Raw genomic sequence first — 7257 nt, forward strand, 5'->3', positions numbered from 1 at the left:
TGCAACTCTCATGTGTGGGCATGTTCCCCACATACAGCTATTCTCTACTATGTGGTGTCAAATGCTTTTCGTCTCGTTAACTCTCCTCCTCTTACTGGCTCACTTCAGCCTCTATCTCTGCTTCACTGTTGCATCTTTATCTCTTATCTTTCAGTAGTTCAATGTTCACTGCTTCTATGAACTTTCTGATTGCATCCCTACACCAATATAGTGGACACGTAGCACCCGTCTAAAAGCAAACTCTCATCTGTTTTCTGTTCAACTTTCTATTACAAGAGATAACTGTTAATCCCAGTCCTTCATATCTGCAACTGGTTAACTCTGGAACTGTCTTCCTCTGTCTGTATTTCCTACTTCCTGTGACCTCCAGTCATTTAATTGCAGTGTCCAGGTATCTCGAAATGAACAGACCTTGAAATTAGTTGTCTATTATCTTTATTTTTTTTTTCTCTTGGACGGAACAGTTATCGAGCTTCTATCCTTTGGTTCCTATTTCCATGCATTAAAGAAAAATGCGGTAATGTGCAATATACGTGGAAAGTGGGTTTGTCGTGATAGTAAACTAGTATTTTGTGTGTGTGTGTGTGTGCAGTTGCTGCAGTGCAGTAAGAACTTAACAAAGTAAGTGCTTTAGAAGAGAAGAAAACTACACTTTTAAGAAATGATAATGACCACACAGACAACTCAATTATCTGATGCTGCACAGAAAACGTAATAGCAGAGAAAGTAAAAGTAACTATACAGTATGTACCATGTCTAATAAACCGTGCAACTTCTTTTTTCTCTTCCATCAGGCAAAATGTAATGCAATGTCACTCTGGAATGGCTGGAAAAATTTGGTCAATAAACTGAGTTAGCCACAAGTGCAAGAGGTGGTGATTTATACATGCGGCATTGGCCAGGGGCAGTGGAGAGAAAAGTCAAGGTCAAGTGGGGAAGGGTGAGCGTGAGAGTATGTGAACAGGGAATCCCTCTATATCCCATACTGGCACGAGAGCTGTGGGCTGTAACTGCCGACTCGCCAACTGCCCCACGTGGGAACACGGCTTTATGTGACCCCAAATTGCCTTCATTCATCACCTATTTCCTCAACGCATCCACCCAGAGCAGTGGGACATTACAATCGAGAGTTAAAGGATAAATGAATAAACTTGCCTTTAACTGAAGCTTCAATGTGCTGTAGTTACACAGTTATGATTGGTTAAAATACGATGTCTTGGTTTGTAAGACCCCCATGTTTTAGGGGTTAAGACTGAGTTGATCACAATGCGTGAGTAATTACATTCTGAAGCTGTTGCGCAAAACACTATGCCATTTGGTGTACTGGTCAATGAAATATTAAATATTAATCGGGAGTGCAAAATGTGGATTGGTTGGAGATAGGAAAATGAACAGAAATGGTACCATCGGGTGATGGAAGCTGTGGTGTGCAGCAAGTGCAAATCTACACTTTTTACCCCGCACCTAACAAAGTCAGAGGAGAGAATTGTTATCACTGTGATCAATAGGTGTCCATCCATAGAGCTGGGTGGCACAGCTGCTGGCCAGGCATAGAGATTTCATTTCTGGACCAGAACACATGAAGTATTCACTATAGAGTCATGAAAATTCACATAGTTATGTGTCGTATAGTGAGCTCGTGCCAATTGATTGGTAGAATGCTGTCTCTTAAGTGGTGTTTTTGAAATTAATGAAGAAGTAAAAAAAAAAAAATCCAGAGATTTCAGTGCGATCTCCACAAGGATTCTGAAGGACCCAACTTGTGTGTCCTCAAAGGGTTCTCCTTAAACCCACCTTTTAAAGGAAAAGATTGGAAGGATGGGGACCATTATGCGCTTGGTTAGTTGTGCAGGGAGGTGGGGGATATGTGGTTGATCAGATGGAGAGTTGCAAGAGTGTAACATTGCCTATGTCTGTAGACTGGTATTATAGGACACATAGCACTGGCAGTGGAAATAGGATTTCTAATAGAAATTCCTTGTAAGGCGCAGGAGGCTAAAACGGTTTGTGTAAGCAGTGACGAATGAGTAGAAAAGACTAGAATAAATCTTGGAGCAGGGTGGATGTAGTGCACCAGGTCAAGATTAGTTGTAGGATTGGCAAAGGATTTAAGCAATTCAACTTTTTTAGGCAAATAAAATAAAAAGTAGGCACATGCCACTTTCAATTTCCAAAATCTGGTGTCCTACAAAGATAATACAAATGAAATTTTTGATATTAAAGGAAAGTTCTTGGTTGCCGAATAACTTGCCGTTGGTTTGATGTTGAGGTTTCAGCATTGATAGCCATGGTGTTCATCATGGAAAATGTCCAGTGGGAAGCAAGTAAAGCCCTGAGGTCTTCCCTGGGCATGTGAGTGACCACCAGCAGCCTCGTCGACCACACCAGGAGGCGACCCTTGAGGGACCATTCGGCGAAGGAAGTGAGGAAGCCTGGATCATTACTCACCACCACCAACATCACGCACCACGATGCCTGCCGCAGCTACTGACGTCACCAGGGTGCAAGTTATTGTGGTTGTGTGACCTACCTGCCTGAACAGTAATATGAGTGACCTACCCACCCCAGTAATGATATCAGAGTGACCTATCAACCTTAGCAATATTGCAAGAGTGACCTACCCACCCCAGCAATGATATCAGAGTGACCTACCAACCTTAGCAATATTGCAAAGGTGACCTACCCACCCCAGCAATGATATCAGAGTGACCTACCAACCTTAGCAATATTGCAAAGGTGACCTACCCACCCCAGCAGTGATGTAAGCATGACCTACTCGCCTCAGCAGTAATGTGAAAGTGAGGTACCCACCGCAACAGTAATGTGAGAGTAATCTAACTGCCTCATCAGTAATGTGGAAGTGATCTACCCGCCTAAGCAGTAATGTGAGAGTGATGTACCCACCTCAACAGTGGTATGAGAGTGACCAACCCGCCGCAACAGGAATGTTAAAGTGACCTCTATGCTTCAGCAAAAATGCAAGAGTGACTTACCCGACGAGCCTGGCCGACCATCCAAGAAAGCTGTGCCTGCGTTACGTTAGCGTCCTTGCCCTCCACACACACCTCGAACACACCCACACCCCATGCCGCTCCAGCATCACCAATACTCTAATGTAAACCAGGGTATAATTATGAAGAGTAAAATTGTTTTCACTGGGTTAAGATGCCAGCAAGGAAAGTGTAATACTGCTTAAAATTTCTTTCCTAACTACCTGTCCCCGCCCCGGAGGGGCTTGGGGACAGGCATTGCTTTCGTTCGGTTTCTCAGTTTGTTTGCTTGTTTCTTTCTTTGTTTTTATTTTTATCTGTCTGTATGTAATACTGCTTTAATTTTTTTTCCTAATTACCTGTGCCCGCCCCGAAGGACCTCGGGGACTGGCATTGTTTTCATTCGGTTTCCCTGTTTCTTTGCTTGTTTCTTTGTTTGTAAGTTTGTTTATCTGTCTCTCTGTCAGTTAACAACTTTATGCAAAAACTGCTGGTGCGATTTTGACTAAAATTACAGGGAAGATGGCCTATGACCTTCTGATCACTTGATTAAATTTTGGACGAAATTGGGCCAAGACCCAGGCGCTAGGCCAAATATATATATATATATATATATATATATATATATATATATATATATATATATATATATATATATATATATATATATATATATATATATAAAGTGGATGGGTAAAAATTGTTTTTCGCCATCACTCCATTCAATATTCGTCATATCGACATGAAACCAAAACCTAGAGGTGCATCTTTGAAATCTGCATCCAGTAACATGCCTCATTACATCATGTGTTCACCCCCCAGATAGTGGTAGGGGGGTCAGTGTCAGGTGGGTCGGGCCTAAAATTTCAAATGGGCATAAAACCGTAAATTTTCACCCACTTTACTCCAAATTTGAAATGTGTTGTCTTTAACTAGATAGCCTGTTGTGTTTATACGTCAGCACTAAAATGACTGCCGGGGACGGGTTTGCTGTCCCTTGGCACCATTTCTTGCCATCAAGATATTTATTTCAATACAGTAATGCCTTTGATAAAAGAATAAATTATTATCTGAGTATTACTCAGTACTAAGAGAAGCTTTCACGGTTGAAACTTAATTCTAAGTATGAAACCATCGCTGTGGTAATGAACTAAACTTTCAAAGTAAAGATCTCATCCAGTTATGGAGCTGTTTTTAGCATTCATCAACGTACTCTTTCGTATTACCTTTATTATGGTGGTATTATCTACTAAATTGTCCATCAGCAGCATCGGAAAACAGCTGCCTTGTAGCCAAGTTGTGAACACTGGACCAACCATCTGTACCGGATCCCACAGACGAACTCTGGAATCTGCAATGAAAACATATATGGGGGAGGCGGTGGCTCAACCGGTAGAGAGGTGGCGTGATATATATATATATATATATATATATATATATATATATATATATATATATATATATATATATATATATATATATATATATATATATATATATAGATATATCTATATATATGGGGGAGGCGGTGGCTCAACCGGTAGAGAGGTGGCGTGCGGTCCTAACGGGCCCAGGTTCAAATCCCGGCTGGGGCAGGGAACAGTTTAAGGATTTGAATTTCATTAAATCAGGCTTTACTGATCTACCAGAAGACCCGCCGACATGTCGTAAAAATACCCCCGCTAATACCAATGCACCAGTCCTGTATGAGACAGCCCTAGCATGTATTCAATATGGACGGTGGGTGTTAGCGCCGAAGTGGTGACATGTAGAGGTGTATGGTATGTAGGAGGACTGCTGGGCCTTGATAGCAGGCTGTGAAGTCTATGCCCAGAGTGGGACACACATAAAGTATATATATATATATATATATATATATATATATATATAGCAGTAGCCATTACAAGTCCACTGCTGAACAAAGGCCTCCCCCACCCTTCACGGATTCTTCGACTGCGCCAATCTCTGACATGTTTCCCTGCAAATTTCTCTATCTCGTCTCTCCACTTCCTGTCTGGCCTTTTTTTTTTTTTTTGCAATGTTTACAATCTTTTGGTGTCCAGTCAGTAAGCCTCTTGCTCCGTCGGTTATCCCTAATTCATGCTACATAGCCTGCCCACCTTCATTTCTGTTCTTTTATAACTTCCGTAATATCTTTGACTTTAGTCTGCTCTCTCACACAAGTTGCTCATTTCCTCTCTCGTAAAGATATTCCCAACACTAACCCCTCCATTGCCCTCTGAGTACGAATACATTTATTTTTCATCGATTTTGCCAGTTTCCAGGTCTCACAACCGTACGTCATAGGTGGAATTACACATTAGTTATACACTTTTCATTTCATACAAACTGGCTATCTACTTTTCATAGTGCCTCTATGTTTACCGAAAGCTTTCCATCCAATTGTAATGCGTCTTTTTATTTCTCTGTCGTGACATTTCGTTAATTTTAGTATTTGCCCCAGGTAATTATACTCCTCGGCTTCAAGAATTTCTTCACTTATTCTGATGATGGTCTTTGGTGTTTGTGGATTAAACATTAGTTTTACTCCGGTTCATCGCTAGCCCTACTTTGAGACTTCTCTGTTCAGGTTACTTTGCATTTCTTGCAATGTCTTTGCTGTTTCAGAGAATAGGACAATGTCATCTGCAAATCTTAAATGGTTTAGCTTTTCTCCATCTATGTTCACTCCTTTGTTTTCCTTGTCTAGCTTTCTGAATATCCTTTCCGGGCATGCTGTAAATAATTTTGGTGAAATTGTATCTCCCTGACTCATGCCCTTCTGTCTTAATATTTTCCGAGTCCTTATGTGATGTAACTGTAGCAGTTCGCTCTTTATATATGTTTTCGAACAGTTTTACAATGCTCCCATTCACTTCTTGTTCTCGCAGTGAGTTTATAATTTCTATGTGCTCCACTGAGTCGAAAGCCGTTTCATAATCAACAAAACCTAAGCACAATGGTTTATTATATTCTGTAGTTTTCTCAGTTTGCTGATCCACTGTGTGTAGATGATCAGTAGTCAAATACCCACCTCGGAATCCTACCTGTTCACGAGGTTGGTTTACCTACAAATTTGTTGTTATTCTGTTCGTAAGGACTTTAGTGAAGAGTTTGTAAATGACAGAAAAGCTAATGAGTCGATAGTTACTAAGATCCATTGAGTCATTTTTTTTTTTTTTTTGTAAAGTAAAATAACTATTGCATTATACTATGTTTTGGAAATTTTCTTTTTTTATACATTGAGTAAGTAAGTGAGCAAATCTGTTTTGTACTTCTTCTCCTGCATCCAGCAGTAAATTTGCTACTATTCCATCTTCTCCCGGAGACTCCTCTCTTTTTATATTTTTAAGAAAAATATTTACTTCGTCTGGTGTTACCTCAGGTATTTCACGTGTGTCAACCGAAACGTTAGCTATTGGTACTACTGTGTTTGATGCACACAGTTCTTTGTAAAATTCTTCAACTCTCTTCACCATCAAATCTCAGCATTTAATGACTTCACCTTTTTTGTCTATTGTTGCTTTCCTAGGGCCATTTTACTTCGGACTTGTTTCAGACTTTTTCCTTTTTTGATGGTGTCTTTAATCTGATCCATGTTTCTCTTTCATTTTTCTTCTCTCTGTCTCTTGTTGATAAGCTTGTTTACTTCCACTCATTCTGTTTCATCTTTCTTTTTTATTTTCATTTTCTTTCTTTCTTTTTCTCATAAGCTCCAGTGTCTTTTCAGAATACTTCTTCGTTTTGGTTGTATTAGGTTTTGCTGCCACCTACGCTGATTCTCTTAGCACTTTTATTTGTCATTCAGCTCATCAGTGTCACATTCAGCATTGCTTAGATCCCGAAATCTGTTCCTTATTTCCAACTGAAAGGCTGCTTTGCTTTCATTTATTATTATATGGCATATCATTTTATCTTTAATCATCTTTCTTTCACTTCTGAAATTGAGTCTGTGCAACCCACCATTCTACAGTATGGTCACTTCCTATGATTACTTTGTTGATAACTGTGATATTTGTGATCATGTTATTCTTATCTGCTATAAATAAGTCGATTTCAATCTTTGTTTCTCCATTTGGACTTTTCCAGGTCCACTTTCTCCCTTTTCTTTTGGGAAAGAATGTGTTTATTTTCATGTGATACATTTCAGCACCATTTCTCATCTTTACCACCATTTCTCCTCTTCATTCCTTTGTCCCACTTCAAATTTTGCCATCCATGATTCTCCAATTTTTGATATCCCAACTTTTGCCCTGAAGTCTCCCAT

The sequence above is a fragment of the Coenobita brevimanus genome, chromosome 50 (genome assembly GCF_032717465.1).
Source record: "Coenobita brevimanus isolate Jiangsu-jjx chromosome 50, ASM3271746v2, whole genome shotgun sequence".
In the NCBI taxonomy this organism is placed as follows: domain Eukaryota; kingdom Metazoa; phylum Arthropoda; class Malacostraca; order Decapoda; family Coenobitidae; genus Coenobita; species Coenobita brevimanus.